Source organism: Acipenser ruthenus, chromosome 60, assembly GCF_902713425.1.
Source record: "Acipenser ruthenus chromosome 60, fAciRut3.2 maternal haplotype, whole genome shotgun sequence".
NCBI classification, from domain to species: domain Eukaryota; kingdom Metazoa; phylum Chordata; class Actinopteri; order Acipenseriformes; family Acipenseridae; genus Acipenser; species Acipenser ruthenus.
In genome coordinates this window covers 3249120-3268577 of record NC_081248.1, presented here as the reverse complement: position 1 = coordinate 3268577, position 19458 = coordinate 3249120, and the positions used below count along the sequence as shown (strand labels likewise).

The 19458-nt window shown below is 41.8% G+C and overlaps 1 long non-coding RNA gene across 1 annotated transcript in view; it reads left to right on the top strand.

Annotated features, from left to right (window-relative positions):
* The first annotated feature begins 2513 nt into the window (after nucleotides 1-2513).
* LOC131725065 (uncharacterized) overlaps nucleotides 2514-19458 on the top strand; it is a 31487-nt gene continuing 14542 nt past the window's right edge. Inside the window, exons 1-3 of the long non-coding RNA XR_009320416.1 lie at nucleotides 2514-3035; nucleotides 6245-6767; nucleotides 10290-14140. This is a non-coding gene — a long non-coding RNA (uncharacterized LOC131725065). The remainder of the gene's footprint in view (nucleotides 3036-6244; nucleotides 6768-10289; nucleotides 14141-19458) is intronic.

The following is a 19458-nucleotide window of genomic DNA, read 5'->3' as shown; positions in this document are numbered from 1 at the left end:
TCTCATTTGAGGTATTTTTTTAAAACCCTGTGACAGGAATGGACGAGTGGTGACGTCACGGCAGAAGAAGGGACAACAAAAACAAAAGGTACGGTGCAGTGGCGCGGGCGCTGTTTTATTTAAAGAGAACCAAAAATAAATAAAATATTCGAACAGAAAACACTTTGCTCAAAGAGCGAAAATAAAAGATTAAACAAAAACAAATCACGAACACAAAATAAACAATAAATAATACGATCCCAGGTCAGGCTGGGCAGTTGCTGTCACTGTTCCTGGAATCTTTTTGTTTTGTTTCATTTTGTTTCTCTCCTCTCGTTCTCGCTCTCTCCTTCCAACACCCCACCCTGAGCTAGAGAGCTGCAGGCTTTTTATAACAGGTGACCATCTCCCGATTAGCAACAAATTAAATCACCGAATTAATTCGGGAGATGGCCACCTTCTGCACGAGTTTTAATTATGTTGTGGATGGGGCTACCCATCCACGCTAAACAAAACAAATCGGCTACGCCGTCAAAAGACAAACAATAAAACATACGGCGCTCGCCGACAAATACAATATTCATAATACACAAAAAACAATAATCTGCACAGGGGCGGAGGGGACTCCGTTCTAAAACTAAAATAAACAAAACAATGTACAGGGCTGCTCGCCCTGTTACATATCCCCCCCCTTGTGCAACGCACACATGGCCCCAACGGCCACCTCCCCCCTCAGTCTCAATGTCCTGGAAGAGGGGGAAACAAGTTGCTTCTGGGGGGTGGCCATGGTGGAATCTCTGGCACCCCCCACTTCTTCATGGCCGGCAGCTCCCTCTTCCGGGGCTCCCGCCACACTATCCTGCTGCGAAATTGCGGCTGGGGGAGCTGGTCTCCTGACCTTCCCCCTCCTCTTCATGGCCAGCAGTTCCCCTCCGTGGGGCTCCGACCACACGATCTCCTGCCGCGAAAGTGCGGCTGGGGGAGCTGGTCTCCGGACCTCTCCCCCTTTCTTCATGGCCGTCTGTTCCCCTCCGTGGGGCTCTGGCCATAGTGTAGTGACCCCAGGCGAAGCAGGATCCCTGGCGACCCCAGGCGAAGCAGGACCCTCGATGACCCCAGGCGAAGCAGGATCTCTGGCGACCCCAGGCGAAGCAGGATCCCTGGCGATCCCAGGCGACGGCAGCGGCAGCGGCAGCGGACGCTCGGGAGGCGACGCAGGACCGGCAGCAACCCTAGGAGACGCAAGGGAGACACAGGCGACCCCAGGCGATGCCGACGGCGGGAGGGGAGCCCCTGGCCATGAAGGCGGCAGCAGGAGCTCCACTTCTCCCAATGGTGGTGGTGGAGGTAGAGGTAGCTCCTGCTCCTCTCCTCTTGACGGTAAAGGCGGCAGGGGCTCCTCCTCTTCTAGCGGCCAAGGCGGCAGGGGCTCCTCCCCTTCAGGCTGCGAAGGTGGCAGGGGCTCCTCCCCTTCAGGCTGCGAAGGCGGCTCCTCCCCTTCTGGCAGCGAAGGCGGCTCCTCCCCTTCTGGCAGCGAAGGCGGCTCCTTCCCTTCAGGCTGCGAAGGCGAAGGCGACTCCTCCCCTTCAGGCTGCGAAGGCGAAGGCGACTCCTCCCCTTCAGGCTGCGAAGGCGGCAGGGGAGCCTCCCCTTCTGGCTGCGAAGGCGGCAGGGGCGCCTCCCCTTCTGGTTGCGAAGGCGGCAGGGGCGCCTCCCCTTCTGGCAGCGACGGCGGCAGGGGCGCCTCCCCTTCTGGCTGCGAAGGCGGCAGGGGCGCCTCCCCTTCTGGCAGCGACGGCGGCTCCTCCCCTTCTGGCTGCGAAGGCGGCAGGGGCGCCTCCCCTTCTGGCTGCGAAGGTGGCAGGGGCGCCTCCCCTTCTGGCTGCGAAGGCGGCAGGGGCGCCTCCCCTTCTGGCAGCGACGGCGGCTCCTCCCCTTCTGGCTGCGAAGGCGGCAGGGGCGCCTCCCCTTCTGGCTGCAACAGGGAAACCAGCAGGCATGTTCCCTCTGCTGGCGGTGGTGGAAGCGGAACCAGCAGGTATTCTCCCTCTGCTGGCGGAGGCGGGAGCGACTCACAGTCCTCCCAGGGCGGTGGAGGTGTAACCAGCAGGAACTCTCCCTCTGCTGGCGGAGGTGGGAGTGACTCACAGTCCTCCCACGGAGGTGGAGGTGTAACCAGCAGGAACTCTCCCTCTGCTGGCAGGTACCTGGGCTGTGGATGTTTGGCCTTCCCCCTTTTGGGCTGTGGACACACTGGCTCCTCCCTCTTGGGCTGTGGACACACTGACTCCTCCCTCTTGGGCTGTGGACACACTGGCTCCCCCCTCTTGGGCTGTGGACGCACCTGCTCCTCCCTCTTGGGCTGTGGACGCTCAGTGTCCTCCCTCTTGGGCTGTGGACGCTCAGTGTCCTCCCACTTGGGCTGTGGACGCTCAGTCTCCTCCTCCAGGTCTCCCCTCTCAGGTGGTGATGGGACCAGCAGGCACTCTCCCTCTGCTGGTGGGAATGGGCATAGCAGGCACCCCTCTGTCAGGAGAGGGCAGTTGAGTGGAGAATGCCCCCGCTCACCGCAGATAGGGCACCAGCAGTCATGCATGACCGCCCGGAGGATGGCATCCCAGCTGCTCTCCCGCTTGGTGGCCGCGGCTGGTAGCTCCCGCTTCTGGGGTCTCCCCCGGGGTATCTGGTCCTGGCTCGCTTGGGCAGCCCACTCCTCTCCCTGGTATTGGGTGGGGCAGATGGCCACGGTGTGCCCAAACTCCCCACAACCAGGGCACCACTCCTCCACCACAACAACCCCTGGTGGCTGCTGTTGCAGCTGCTTTTGCTGCCTTCTGCCGCTCTTCCTCCTCTCTTCTCTCATCTTTCTTCCTCCCATCCTCCTCTTCACACTCCTTTTCTCCCTCCACACAATTAGAAAAAAAAAAATGAAAAAGCTGCAGTACCCTCTTCTGCCTGCGTCTAGGAGGCGTTGCGATCCCACGCAGGACACCACGTGTGACAGGAATGGACGAGTGGTGACGTCACGGCAGAAGAAGGGACAACAAAAACAAAAGGTACGGTGCAGTGGCGCGGGCGCCGTTTTATTTAAAGAGAACCAAAAATAAATAAAATATTCAAACAGAAAACACTTTGCTCAATCACAATTTTAGAAAAATAAAATATGAAGGTATGAAACAGAGACTAACAGAAGTAGATTGGAGTAGAATAGAGAAAACATCCACAGAAAAAGGATGGCTGCTTTTTTTTAAATATTATTATTATTTGTTTATTTAGCAGATGCCTTTATCCAAGGCGACTTAGAGAGACTAGGGTGTGTGAACTATGCATCAGCTGCAGAGTCACTTACAATTACGTCTCACCTGAAAGACGGAGCACAAGGAGGTTAAGTGACTTGCTCAGGGTCACACAATGAGTCAGTGGCTGAGGTGGGATTTGAACCGGGTTCCTGGTTACAAGCCCTTTTCTTTAACCACTGTACCACATAGCGCAAAACAATTACATCCCAAAAGTAGACAAATCTAAATCTGAAACAAAATGGCCAAAATGGTTTAACAGATCAATTAAAAAAAATATTTAGCGAAAAAAGGCACTTTACAGAGCGTTTAAAAGAGACCAAAAACAAAGTACACAGAAAGAGTACTTGGAACTGCAAACACAAGTCAAAAAGGAAGACAGAAAGGCCAAGAGAGAGATAGAAATCAACATTGCTAAGGGGGCTAAAACCAATTCCAAAATGTTTTTCCAATATTGTAACAGCAACAGAACATTCAAAGAGGAGGTTAAATGTCTAAGAGACACATTCAAAAATCATAGATGAAGAAAAAAAAATAGCAAATAAATTAATACTTTTCACAGGTTTTTACAAAGGACGACACGGACAACGTGACCCACATGTCGACCTGTTCCTATCCAATTTTAAATAACTTTAGCATAACAGAGGCAGAAGTGTTAAAGGGACTAGGAGCTCTTAAAATAAACAAATCCCCTGGGCCAGATGAGATCCTCCCAATAATACTCAAAGAAATGAAAGAAGTTATTTACAAACCGCTAACCAAGATCATGCAACAGTCTCTTGACACAGGGGTTGTACTGACAGACTGGAAAATAGCAAACGTAATACCGATCCACAAAAAGGGAGACAAAACTGAACCAGGTAACTACAGACCAATAAGCCTGACTTCCATTATATGTAAACTTATGGAAATTATAATAAGATCCAAAATGGAAAATTACCTATATGGTAACAATATCCTGGGAGACAGCCAGCATGGTTTTAGGAAAGGGAGATCGTGTCTAACTAACCTGCTTGACTTTGAGGATGCAACATTGAAAATGGGTATTTGCAAAGCAAACGTCATGGTTTATTTAGATTTCCAGAAAGCTTTTGACAAAGTCCCGGATAAAAGATTAATGCTCAAACTGAGCGCAGTAGGGATTCAAGGAAATGCATGCATATGGATTAGGGAGTGGTTAACATGTAGTAAACAGAAAGTACTGAATAGAGGTGAAACCTCAAAATGGAACGAGGTAACCAGTGGTATTAGGTCCTCTGCTATTCCTAATCTACATTAATGATTTAGATTCCGGTATAGTAAGCAAACATGTTAAATTTGCATACGACACAAAAATAGGAGGAGTGGCAAACACTGTTGCAGCAGCAAACGTCATTCAAAATGATCTAGACAGCATTCAAAACTGGGCAGACACATGGCAAATGAAATTGAATAGAGAAAAGTGTAAAGTATTGCATGCAGGCAATAAAAATGTGCATTATAAATATCATATGGGAGAGGTTTAAAAGGCATGTCGTATGCAGACAAGCTAAAATAATTGAATCTATTCAGTCTTGAACAAAGAAGACTACGCCTAAAAGGTATAGACAATGTCGACCCCCGGGGACGACTTTGCTTGATGAGATTCTGGGATCAATAAGCTACTAACAACCAAACGAGCAAGATGGGCTGAATGGCCTCCTCTCGTTTGTAAACTTTCTTATTACCTTATGTTCTCACTTGCCTCAGTTTTTTGCTCTCGTTTTAGTTTCAAACAGTAACCCCAAGAAACCGTCTCTGAGTTTGTGCTGAGACTTCAAGAACTGTAAGAAGCTGCAGAAGAAAGATCCACAAGGGATGGGGGATGTGGACCTCCTTGTTTGTAGACTGCCTTCGGGACTTGATATTACGGCGGGAGATGAGGACACAAGTTTTATTAGAACATAAGAACATAAGAAAGTTTACAAACGAGAGGAAGCCATTTGGCCCATCTTGCTTCTTTGGTTGTCAGTAGCTTATTGATCCCAGAATCTCATCAAGCAGCTTCTTGAACTATCCCAGGGTGTCAGCTTCAACAACATTACTGGGGAGTTTGTTCCAGACCCTCACAATTCTCTGTGTAAAAAACTGCCTCCTATTTTCTACCCCTTTATCTAATCTTCATTTGTGACCCCTGGTCTTTGTTTCTTTTTTCAGGTCGAAAAAGTCCCCTGGGTCGACATTGTCTATACCTTTTAGGATTTTGAATGTTTGAATCAGATCACCACGTAGTCTTCTTTGTTCAAGACTGAATAGATTCAATTCTTTTAGCCTGTCTGCATACAACATGCCTTTTAAACCCAGGATAATTCTGGTTGCTCTTCTTTGCATTCTTTCTAGAGCAGCAATATCCAAGCATCTTGTTGGCCTTTTTTATTTGTCTAGATGAAGACATTTCTGAGTCAACAAAAACTCCTAGGTCTTTTTCAGAGATTCCTTCTTCAATTTCAGTATCTCCCATATGATATTTATAATGCACATTTTTGTTGCCTGCATGCAGTACCTTACATTTTTCTTTATTAAATGTCATTTGCCATGTGTCTGCCCAGTTCTGAATGCTGTCTAGATCATTTTGAATGACCTTTGCTGCTGCAACAGTGTTTGCCACGCCTCCTATTTTTGTGTCGTCTGCAAATTTAACAAGTTTGCTTACTATACCAAAATTTAAATCATTAATGTAGATTAGGAATAGCAGAGGACCTAATACTTATCCCTGTGGTACACCATTGGTTACCTCGCTCCATTCTGAGGTTTCACCTCTAATCAGTACTTTCTGTTTACTACATGTTAACCATTCCCTAATCCATGTGCATGCATTTCTTTGAGTCCCTACTGCGTTCAGTTTGAGAATTCATCTTTGATGTGGGACTATGTCAAAACGTTTCTGGAAATCTAAATAAACCATGTCATTGCTTTGCAATTATCCATAAAGCCTGAGCTTTCTTTTGCAGATGTGAAGCAGGAGGCGAGGCTCCGTGTGGAGGCTGAAGAAGAAAACCCAGCAGTCCTTTGTGAAAGAACCAGACCTGTCCATCCCTGCTGAACTTGACATTCAGCAGCAAAAGAAAGATCTGAGGGGGGAGATGGTGGTGGAGATCAGGAGCCAAATGACCACCCTGTCCAACGAAGTGGTAAGTGGTCTGAAAGCAGAGTGGAGCCAGGGAGAATCAGGATGGAACATCCAGCCATGTCCACCTCCCTGGCATGATGACGCTACTGCACAATGGCCAGTAATGCCACACCCTTCACAGAGACAAGACTCTCAGACTGGTTTTAGAGGGACATTTTAATCAATATGATGCACAAAGGAGGCCTTTCTGCAGACATTGTCAACAACCAGGTCATATTCAACGCCATTGCCGACAGAGGGGAATACAAAATGATGTCACCCAGCAGTTGATGCAACCCAAGATGACGGCATGTCTAATGAAGCCCTGATTGGAGAAAGCCCAGTTGTTTCTGTGAAGATGGGAGGTGAGTTAGTCCCATGTCTTCTGGATACGGGTTCCCAAGTGACCATAAGAACGTTTACAAATGAGAGGAGGCCATTCGGCCCATCTTGGGTTCGGGAGAGCTTCTGGTGGTGTTTTGATTAGGGATCTCTCAACATGGTTTACTCTTATGGCCGCTAACGGACAGACCACCCCCTATGTTGCCTGTGTGGAAATAGACGTCCAAAGTGGAGAAATCGAACTTTTAACATGTGGAATTATCATCGTTAAAGACAGATGTTTGTCCCATGTACCTGGTCTGCTCAGCATGAATATCACCCTAGCTGTTGGAAGTTATTATTATTATTTCTTTATTTAGCAGACGCCTTTATCCAAGGCGACTTACAGAGACTAGGGTGTGTGAACTATGCATCAGCTGCAGAGTCACTTACAATTACGTCTCACCCGAAAGACGGAGCACAAGGAGATTAAGTGATTTGCTCAGGGTCACACAATGAGTCAGTGGCTGAGGTGGGATTTGAACCGGGGACCTCCTGGTTACAAGCCCTTTGCTTTAACCACTGGACCACACAGCCTCCTTTGGCTTGTGTAATTTATATATATATATATATATATATATATATACAGTGCCTTGCGAAAGTATTCGGCCCCCTTGAACTTTGCGACCTTTTGCCACATTTCAGGCTTCAAACATAAAGATATGAAACTGTAATTTTTTGTGAAGAATCAACAAGTGGGACACAATCATGAAGTGGAACGAAATTTATTGGATATTTCAAACTTTTTTAACAAATAAAAAACTGAAAAATTGGGCGTGCAAAATTATTCAGCCCCTTTACTTTCAGTGCAGCAAACTCTCTCCAGAAGTTCAGTGAGGATCTCTGAATGATCCAATGTTGACCTAAATGACTAATGATGATAAATAGAATCCACCTGTGTGTAATCAAGTCTCCGTATAAATGCACCTGCACTGTGATAGTCTCAGAGGTCCGTTTAAAGCGCAGAGAGCATCATGAAGAACAAGGAACACACCAGGCAGGTCCGAGATACTGTTGTGGAGAAGTTTAAAGCCGGATTTGGATACAAAAAGATTTCCCAAGCTTTAAACATCCCAAGGAGCACTGTGCAAGCGATAATATTGAAATGGAAGGAGTATCAGACCACTGCAAATCTCCCAAGACCTGGCCGTCCCTCTAAACTTTCAGCTCATACAAGGAGAAGACTGATCAGAGATGCAGCCAAGAGGCCTATGATCACTCTGGATGAACTGCAGAGATCTACAGCTGAGGTGGGAGACTCTGTCCATAGGACAACAATCAGTCGTATACTGCACAAATCTGGCCTTTATGGAAGAGTGGCAAGAAGAAAGCCATTTCTTAAAGATATCCATAAAAAGTGTCGTTTACAGTTTGCCACAAGCCACCTGGGAGACACACCAAACATGTGGAAGAAGGTGCTCTGGTCAGATGAAACCAAAATCGAACTTTTTGGCAACAATGCAAAACGTTATGTTTGGCGTAAAAGCAACACAGCTCATCACCCTGAACACACCATCCCCACTGTCAAACATGGTGGTGGCAGCATCATGGTTTGGGCCTGCTTTTCTTCAGCAGGGACAGGGAAGATGGTTAAAATTGATGGGAAGATGGATGGAGCCAAATACAGGACCATTCTGGAAGAAAACCTGATGGAGTCTGCAAAAGACCTGAGACTGGGACGGAGATTTGTCTTCCAACAAGACAATGATCCAAAACATAAAGCAAAATCTACAATGGAATGGTTCACAAATAAACATATCCAGGTGTTAGAATGGCCAAGTCAAAGTCCAGACCTGAATCCAATCGAGAATCTGTGGAAAGAACTGAAAACTGCTGTTCACAAATGCTCTCCATCCAACCTCACTGAGCTCGAGCTGTTTTGCAAGGAGGAATGGGCAAAAATTTCAGTCTCTCGATGTGCAAAACTGATAGAGACATACCCCAAGCGACTTACAGCTGTAATCGCAGCAAAAGGTGGCGCTACAAAGTATTAACTTAAGGGGGCTGAATAATTTTGCACGCCCAATTTCTCAGTTTTTTATTTGTTAAAAAAGTTTGAAATATCCAATAAATTTCGTTCCACTTAATGATTGTGTCCCACTTGTTGTTGATTCTTCACAAAAAATTACAGTTTCATATCTTTATGTTTGAAGCCTGAAATGTGGCAAAAGGTCGCAAAGTTCAAGGGGGCCGAATACTTTCGCAAGGCACTGTATATATATATATATATATATATATATATATATATATATAATATAAAAAATTTTAGCTCAAAGAGCCAGCTATATATATATATATATATATATATATATATATATATATATAATGTAAAAGAACTCGCACCACTCATGGTTCTTTCCCCCTTTTAAAAGCACACCCAAACACAGGAATGGAGTTTTAAACACGCTGACGCGCTATTTTTAATAAACACAAAAACAAAACAAAACACAAAATAAACACCTAGCTCTACTTAGCACTAACTAACCACACAGGAACCTCACTATATGGCAGGACGGCTAAGCTGTTTACCTGCTAAACACAAAAACACACTCTCTTCTGTAAACTTAATTTTCGTTTTTTCCATGATTGTTTGGAAGCAAAGCACCCCTTCTGCCTCCTTCTCCTCAGCAGCCCTGAGCAGACTGACTGCTTCTCTTATACCCTGCACCTGGCCCTAATTTGCAATTACCACCCAGGTGCAGGGCATAATTAAACAATAAAACAATTAACAAATTAAATTAATAAAGCAAAACAAATAAATTAAAACAAATGTGCATTCGCACATGTTTTTCACGCAGGGAGGATTAATCTTTTTATATTACATTGTCTATTTTCTTATTCTTTTTACAATATTTTTTTGTAATTACTGCGTTTTGTAAGTCTGTGTGAAGCGCCTTGAACCTCTTGGTATGAAAGGCGCTCAACAAATAAAGCTTATTATTATTATTACTATTATTATTATTATTATTATTACATATATTTCACATAAAATACAAGTCATTTTAAAAATGTCCTCCTGTAGGGACATTAGACAAAGTTGAAGTGAATCAAAATGTTTTGTAGGAGGCAGGGCACTGACACAGCAGAGATTTTAAACAGAATAATAGATGGCAATTCAGATGTACATCTGTCTGATGAGGATGATGCTGAGGTAGTAATTGAGGCTGAAGCAGCAGGAGGGTCAGGGGATGAGACGGCAGACACGGATAATGAGAAGAGCGTCGTCCACTGTGGGCCAAAAGTGACACACATGTTTTAGTTTTGATTTATTGTGTGTTTTATTTGTCATTTGTTCTCATGTTTTTAATGTAATAATTATTTTAAACTAAAAAATGTGAAATTATGTTGTTTAAAATTGAATTAATAATCATCCCATAATATATTAAAGTAAGTCTGAAATATCTGAAGCAAGACACATTCATTTTCATCTTAATATTTGTTTTAATTACTATATTTAAACATAATTAGATTTTCTAATTGATTTTTTTTATTATTTTCCCTGTCAGAATAGATTCAAACCTGTCCTTCCACTGCCACTTGATTTCCATGACACCTCCTATCAAGAGCAGACTGAAGTCCAATTTAATATTTCGGACAGTATATTGACAGTAAAGTGTTTGGGAAAGTCAGGCCACTTCTAGACAGTGTGTGGCAAGGCTGCCTCCGCCAACAAGCAGATGCAAAGCTCTCCATTGATGAACAAATGGTTCAGTTAGGCTGCTGTACCTTCAAGCTGTTGTGCCAAACAAGCCAAACCAAACAGGATTGGAAATATTTGTCCTTTCCTCACCAGTTGGTCTTGTATTAGATTTTAAGGTGTATCAAGAATACTTTCACTGATACAGGATTAGGAATTAGAGCATCAACAGTCCTGCGTGTGGCTGAACATGTTCCCAGACGTGCTCAGCTCTTTTTTGACAGGTACTTTACATCTGTCAACCTTTTGGATGCATTGCTGAGAAGGGCATAGCAGCAAGTGGGACAGTAATGAGGTCCAGAATCCCAAAAGAATGTCGGATGATTGACAACAAAATTCTGAACCAACGCGGAAGAGGAGCAACAGAGATGACCATTAGAACCCCTGGAATTGCTGTCACAAAGTGGTATGACAACAAGCCTGTGCTCATGGCCTCCACAGCATACGGGATAGAGCCCCAGGATTACTGTACAAGATGGTCCAGTGAAGAGAAGAGGCACATCCAGGTAGCACGACCCGCTGTCATCAATGAATACAACAGCAGCATGGGTGGAGTGGATATGTGCGACCGCATGCTACAGGGTGGCAAGTAGGAGCAGGACATGGACTGTGCAGGTTATCATCTTCAACTTCTTCGACTTGGCAATAACCAACTCCTGGATTCAGTACAAGTCAGACAGCATTGCATTGGATCATCCTGCCAAAAACACCAAACAATACTTGGAATTCAAGCTGCTGCTAGCTCAAGAGCTGATTGCACAGGCACAGTCATCCTCAGGGTGATGTTGTAATCACAGATTCCAGTGATGATGATTATGAGCTACAGTGCAAAAAATGGGTGCTGCAACCAGACCCATTCAATACCCATACGGAGCTCTGCATTTGCCAGAGATGATGCCCGACAAACATGCATCAAGATGCCGAAGAAAAGTGACAGGAAAACCTACGTGATGTGCACTAAATGCAAAATGTTCCTCTGTGTTGCCAAAAAGGGGAATTGTTTCAAGGAATACCACATCCAAAACAAACCAGAAGTTAAAATAAATATAAAGATAAATATAAAGATAAACACATACTAGTTTACATTAGAATAGTCAAAATATGATGTTATTTCTCATTGTGACTAATTTAATCGTTCAGATGAAGAACCATATACGTGCACTCCAAGTAGTTTTGAGCTATTCAATCTTTTTTTTTTTATGTAAAATGCTAAAGACAATGTCCTGAGATGCATTACATGAATCATGAACCTTATCCTTCTGTAGGCCTTCATTTTTCCTAATTATTTTTTCAGTGGGATTTATTTAGGTTTTACAGACTTTTTAAAACATGTAGTGCAGAAGAACAGTATATCTCCAGCTATTTGAGATTTTGTGGAAGAACAGTATATATTACATGACAAGGAATATTTAATTAAAACGTTTAATATTTTTCCAAAATACAATTTGAATTAAATTCACTAGGACAACATTACGTATAGTTTTGCAAAATAATTTACAATAAAATAAAACAAATCCACTGTCAAATGTAAGATGGGTCACCATGAACAGTGTTAGTAATTAGCTTGTATTGCTTCTGTAATTTTTTCGCGATCGCTATTGCAGGTATCATGGAATAACTTTCCCTTAAAAATAAAAATATTGGCAACCGTAATCAATGTCATCATCAATTAATTTATATATACACGTAATAAAATATGAATGTCAAAAAATAAAATAAGCCTGTGCAGAGTATAATAGTTACATTATAACAAGGCAAAAAAAAAGAAACCTGTCTATAATCCGTCCTTGAAATAAACACGCCTCATGCTTGTGTCCGTTATATTATAACAAGACAAAAAAAAAACCTGCCTATAATCCGTCCTTGCCTCATGAAATCTACCAAATAATATATTTTTTACAATGTTCAATGAAAGTATTTTCTAAGAAAACAAACACAGGTTTTTCAGCAAATAAGGACATACACATATACGGTTTTTCCATAAAACAAAACACATACGTTTTGGAAATTTTTTGCCTGTTTTCTTTTCTCCCTTTCTGTAACATATGACTTCCCTGCATCCCTGAGATGTTTTCGTTGTTTGTCTTTCCACTGATTCATAATTCGTTTTTTTTTTTTTTTTTTACCAATATTGACTCTCTTTTCATCAGCGACAATTAACAATTAGTAAAATTAACGTGTCCATCCGCCATCTTCATTCTTGCACATATACATACGGTTATTCCAGTACACATGTATTTTGTTGCTATGTAGGAACCTGCAATAGCGTCAGAAAACCACAATATGGCATATATGGGTAAAGAGACTCCCTGGCCATCAGAATATATCCATAAATACATTTCTTTATAAAACTTGAGTTTTACGGTATTTTGTCGCAAGGATTCAGTTGTTAAGCTAGTCGCATTTTTCAAATTGAGAAACTTTTTTTTTTTTTTTGCTGGGTCTCAGGAGGCAGAATCCTGTTTGGGAGATCAGAATTTTGAGTCTCTATTAATATCTGGAAGATGTAATTGTGTGTTTTCTCCAGGGGCTGGTTGTACTAACTAGATCAAAAACCAGCCGGATCATGAAAAGGCGTTGTAATAAGCGGATCAGGATCAAGCTCCACTGATCCGAAATCTTGATCCGATCCTGGAGCTGCGCAGCCGTAACTAGGGAAACTGACCAATGAGAAGCGAATATGCGTGGCGCAGAGACTGAAGATTCTGAATTTATGTTGTTTAAATTAAATACACTTGATTTTGTGACATTCATTATTTCTTATTTCTTGCTAAGAAATAAGAAATAATGAATGTCACAAAATCAAGTGTATTTAATTTAAACAACATAAATCAGAAGCAACTACTGTACATGTATAATTTAAAACTCCATCGATTCTATAAAAACAGATCGAGTATATGGTTTTGTTTTGTTTTTTTAACTTCTAAAAATGTTTCAGTAAATGTTACCGTAATCACGGTCGTGTGTATTTTCTGACGGACACACAGATATTTTACAGGTTTATTAAGTTATCGTTACAATTATTCAAATTCGGTATCGTGCTTATTTAAATATTATTTTAGCAATTTTAAAAAAGGTTTCAGTTATGTATTTTGATGATGCATGGTCCATTTCAAAAACGTTCGATCAAGCTCTGATCAGATTCTGATCTTGGTCTAAATTAACAAACACGCTTGATCCGATAGTTGGGTCGTATTCTTACTTCTTCCTCGCCGAAAACCTCAAGAGGGTTTTGCCTATCTTTAAAAACCCGACTTATACGTGTCTGACAGTTTCGAATAAAAAATGAATTACGTTTAGTAACTCAATTTTTCAAAAGTGGGATCAGGTTCTGATCCTGCTCAAAAGCAAGATCAGGTTTGCGCTCAGATCTGAGCTCAGATTGAGCACTGATCCATTTAGTACAACACAACTAGGACAACCGGCCCCTGATTTTGCCACTCACCTTAAACATCTTGAATTTGTTTTTCATAGACAAGCACAAAATGGCCTTAAGCTCAAGCCTAACAAATGTCATCTCTTTCAGAAAACTGTACAGTACATGTGGTTTCTGCAGAGGGAGTTACCCCCGTGCTTGACTGGCCAATGACTGGCTTGACTGAGCTGTAGTCGACTGGCCAATTCCAAAGACAGTGAGGGAGCTGCGATCCTTTCTGGCTGGTAGGCTATTATCGACGCTTCCTTAAAGACTTCTCAAAGGTGGCCGCACCACTTCATGGTTTATTAGTGGGCTGCCCCAAGAAAGAAACCCAGAGAATGAGTCCACAAATTGAGAGAATGGACAATAGATTGTGGAACAGCCTTTTGAAGACTAAAATGGGTGCTGACCCAGCACCTATCTTGGCTTTTGCTGACTTATTGCCTTTGTCTATACCTTTTAGGATTTTGAATGTTTGAATCAGATCGGCGCGTAGTCTTCTTTGTTCAAGACTGAATAGATTCAATTCTTTTAGCCTGTCTGCATACGACATGCCTTTTAAACCCGGGATAATTCTGGTTGCTCTTCTTTGCACTCTTTCTAGAGCAGCAATATCCTTTTTGTAACGAGGTGACCAGAACTGAACACAATATTCTAGGTGAGGTCTTACTAATGCATTGTAGAGTTTTAACATTACTTCCCTTGATTTAAATTCAACACTTCTCACAATATATCCAAGCATCTTGTTAGCCTTTTTTATAGCTTCCCCACATTGTCTAGATGAAGACATTTCAGAGTCAACATAAACTCCTAGGTCTTTTTCATAGTTCCCTTCTTCAATTTCACTATCTCCCATATGATATTTATAATGCACATTTTTATTGCCCGCATGCAATACTTTACACTTTTCTCTATTAAATTTCATTTGCCATGTGTCTGCCCAATTCTGAATGCTGTCTAGATCATTTTCAATGACCTTTGCTGCTTCAACAGTGTCTGCCACTCCTCCTATTTTTTGTGTCGTCTGCAAATTTAACGAGTTTGCTTACTATACCAGAGTCTAAATCATTAATGTAGATTAGGAATAGCAGAGGACCTAATACTGATCCCTGTGGTACACCACTGGTTACCTCACTCCATTTCGAGGTTTCTCCTCTAATCAGTACTTTCTGTTTTCTACCTGTTAACTACTCCCTAATCCATGTGCATGCATTTCCTTGAATCCCTACTGCGTTCAGTTTGAGAATTAATCTTTTATGCAGGACTTTGTCAAAAGCTTTCTGGAAATCTAAATAGACCATGTCGTATGCTTTGCAGTTATCCATTTTCAATGTTGCATCCTCAAAAAAGTCAAGTAGGTTAGTTAGACATGATCTCCCTTTCCTAAAACCATGCTGACTGTCTCCCAGGATATTGTTACCATATAGGTAATTTTCCATTTTGGATCTTATTATAGTTTCCATAAGTTTAAATGTAATAGAAGTCAGGCTTATTGGTCTGTAGTTACCTGGTTTGGTTTTGTCTCCCTTTTTGTGGATCGGTATTACGTTTGCTATTTTCCAGTCTGTCGGTACAACCCCTGTGTCAAGAGACTGTTGCATGATCTTGGTTAGCGGTTTGTAAATAACTTATTTCATTTCTTTGAGTACTATTGGGAGGATCTCATCTGGCCCAGGGGATTTGTTTATTTTAAGAGCTCCTAGTCCCTTTAACACTTCTGCCTCTGTTATGCTAAAGTTATTTAAAATTGGATAGGAACAGGTCGACATGTCGGGCATGTTGTCCGTGTCCTCCTTTGTAAAAACCTGTGAAAAGTAATCTTTTAATATATTTGCTATTTTTTTTTCTTCGTCTATGATTTTGCCATTTGTGTCTCTTAGACATTTAACCTCCTCTTTGAATGTTCTCTTGCTGTTATAATATTGGAAAAACATTTTGGAATTGGTTTTAGCCCCCTTAGCAATATTGATTTTTATCTCTCTCTTGGCCTTTCTAACTTCCTTTTTGACTTGTGTTTGCAGTTCCAAGTACTCTTTCTGTGTACTTTGTTTTTGGTCCCTTTTAAACGCTCTGTAAAAGTGCCTTTTTTCGCTGAATATTTTTTTTTAATTGATCTATTAAACCATTTCGGCCATTTTGTTTTAGATTTAGATTTGTCTACTTTTGGGATGTAATTGTTTTGCACCTCTAGTACTACATTTTTAAAAAACAGCCACCCTTTTTCTGTGGATGTTTTCTCTATTTTACTCCAATCTACTTCTGTTAGTCTCTGTTTCATACCTTCGTAGTTTGCTTTTCTAAAATTGTAAACCTTAGCTTTAGTCATTACTTTTGGGGTTTTAAAAAATACTTCAAATGAGACCATGTTGTGGTCTGAGTTTGCCAATGGCTCTCTGACCTCTGTTTTAGTTATTCTGTCTTCATTATTTGAAAAGACTAAATCAAGGCATGCCTCCCCTCTAGTCGGTGCCTTGACAAATTGCGTTAGGAAGCAGTCATTTGTCATTTCCACCATTTCAATTTCGTCCGTCATGCCCCCCTTTGGGTTTTCCCATTTTATACGGGGGAAGTTGAAATCCCCCATTAGTATGGCTTCTCCTTTTCTACACGCATTTCGAATGTCATTGTACAACAGATTTATTTTGCTCAGCGTCTGAATTTGGCGGTCTACAGCATGCTCTTATTATTATGCCCTTTGAATTTGTGTCCATTATTCTGACCCAAATTGATTCTGCATTGTTTTCTTTGTCCAGATTTAACACCTGGGCTTCAAGGCTATTTCTTATGTATAGCGCTACCCCTCCGCCTCTTCTGTCCTGCCTGTCTTTCCTATACAGTGTGTACCCACTAATATTATATTCGTCTCCATCACTCTCAGACAACCAAGTTTCTGTAACACCTATCACATCGTAGTTACTTGTTAGTGCAGTAGCTTCAAGTTCTAACATTTTGTTTCTGAGACTTCTAGCATTAAGATAAATACATTTAATAGTTGTCTTACCTGAGTTGTTGCCCTTGTTTTGATGTGGTCTCCCTTCTGTTTTTTTGTTTTCTCCCCCCTTCCTTTCTAGTTTAAATGCTTCTGGACCTCCTCAAGGATCCTTTCTCCAAGTAGATTGGTTCCCTTTCTGTTTAAGTGCAGTCCGTCCCACCTGTATAGATAGTCCTTGTTGTAGAAAGTGCTCCAATGTTCAAGAAAGGTGAAGCGTTCCTGTGTGCACCACGATTTCAGCCATGCATTTTGATTTTGTATTTCCAGCTGTCCATATGGTCCTTTGCATGGCGCCGGCAGTATCCCAGAAAATACCACAGTTTTGGTCTTGTCTTTTAATTTCCTTCCTAGCTCTCTGAATTTGTTTTGCAGGGATCTTGGCCTGTCTCTACCAATGTTGTTTGTACCAATGTGGACGACTACTACCGGGTCATCCAGTTCGTTCTAGGAGCCTGTCCACATTCTCAGTGATGTGCTTGACTGAGGTTCCTGGAAGGCAGCACACTGTTGTAGTAAGGGGGTCCAAACTGCGACCTGAACTTGCTCAGTATGGAATCCCCAACAATCACGACCTCCCTTCTGTTTGCTGCCTGGTCAGCACTGTTTATAGGGTCCTGGGTGGTGTTTCTTTCATTCTCTTGATGTTGGTTTTGGTCATCTAAATGTTGAAGTGGCTCAAATGCGTTAGATGTCTGGATTTCTGGTGGTTGTGTTTGACGAAGTTTCTTTTTTTCCCTGCTTCTGCCTATCTGAACTCAGCTGTTTCGAGACTCTTCCATCTCCCTGGTTGCTTTCAGTCTGCTAGGGGTGCAGACTTACATGAATTGTGGGTGTGTCAGCTCCTCAAGCTCCTGTTGCTGTCTCATTTCCTCCAGCTCCTTTTCTAGCAGGCTTAATCGCTGAAGCAAGTCCTGGATGGTGCGGCACTTTACACAAACTTGGTTGAGCTCTGTTGTGTTTTCTCGGATTTCCCACATCATGCAGTTGTCACAGATTACTGGCTTGAAGACCTTTTAGTTTAGTGTAGCTTCTGCAGCTGTCAACCTGCTTTCAAACTGCTTCTAACTGGGTTGTACTTGTCCACGACTGTACTTCTCCCACGATGTCGCTTCCACAAGCTTTCTTGTTACAAAACACAAGTTTATCAAAATAAAACAACGGCCATTTCTGAGGTAACTTTCAAAAACACAAAAGTATTGTATTTAAATAACGAAAAGTTGAGAATTGACGAATGTGTTGATAAACTTTCAGTTCTATATAAGGCTAGAGAAAGGGACTTTTGTGATAAAGTGCGATTAAAATTAGGTAAAAGAAAACGTGTATCAAAAGAAGCAGAGAGGAGTGGAATAAAAAGAAACCTATTCCAAAAAAAACTTAAACGCTCCTTTCAAAATCCACCTTCTCAGAATCCGAACATATTTAACCTTAATGAAAGGGCTACACAAAACAGTAACAATGCGTTAGATGCGCAATGTAAGCGGGACGCGTCCTCACGAGGAGGACCAACGCAAATTAAAAGAGTTCGGCAATTTTCTAATACATTTCATAAGCAAACAACCTGCTCTAAAGAGGAAACAAAATTAACAGAATGGGGGTCAATTAACGTATGAAACTCCCAGCGCATACCTGATGTTTATAAATTTCAAAATCAATTTCTTAATTGTTGGTTTAATTTAGCTATACAATGTTTTAGACATTGAGAAAATACACAAAAAAACTGGAAAAATATGCTGAGTCGTACGTCACTGGTACCACACAGTTAACAAGTAATCTAGCATATTTATTACAATTTGCAACATTAGATCCAGGGTGTACCTTCTCCAGCAGCGTGCTACACAATGTGTTAACAGGAGTAAGCGCGTCTATTTCATCTTTAGCATTTAAAAAAGAAAAACGATCCCTTGGATTTAGTTTTTCCATTAATGTAATAGTTAAACACACTGCAAATAAAAACCAATGTTACTGTAAAATACATTGATAAATGTGTAACATGTAGTTATTCAAAACTATGCACGGAAAGCGTTTTTTTAATTCCCTAGTAAGGGTCACATTAGGTGACGTACCTACTTCTCTATATAGATTATTCCAACAGGAAATGGAGAACGAGGATGCACCACAAACATGCATGAACTGCAATGGGATGGTAGTGTAATAATACTGATAATGTTGACTATTTTTTTAAAATAGTGAAAAAAAAATGATTTCAAAATCCACATTTTTAATAGTTGCATATGATTTCATGTCATCTAATTGCACAACACAAGTTATGCATTCTTGTTCTATTCAATGCAAGAAAATGGTATGATTTGAATCAAACCAACCTATTCCTCTTGAAATTAAAAACTTCCCATTTAATTTGACAAATGAGGATATAGAAATAATATGTAATGGAAATTGGTTAAACGACAACATTATAGATGCATACCTGTGCCTTTTAAGTAGTAATTTCACAGACAAAAGTGTGTTAACTATTCCTTTCACATTTGTTAGTCAAAATTTGAATAGTCTCTATTGTGATGACATTGAAGTACTGCCAACCCCTCCCCCCCCCCCCCCCAAAAAAAAGAT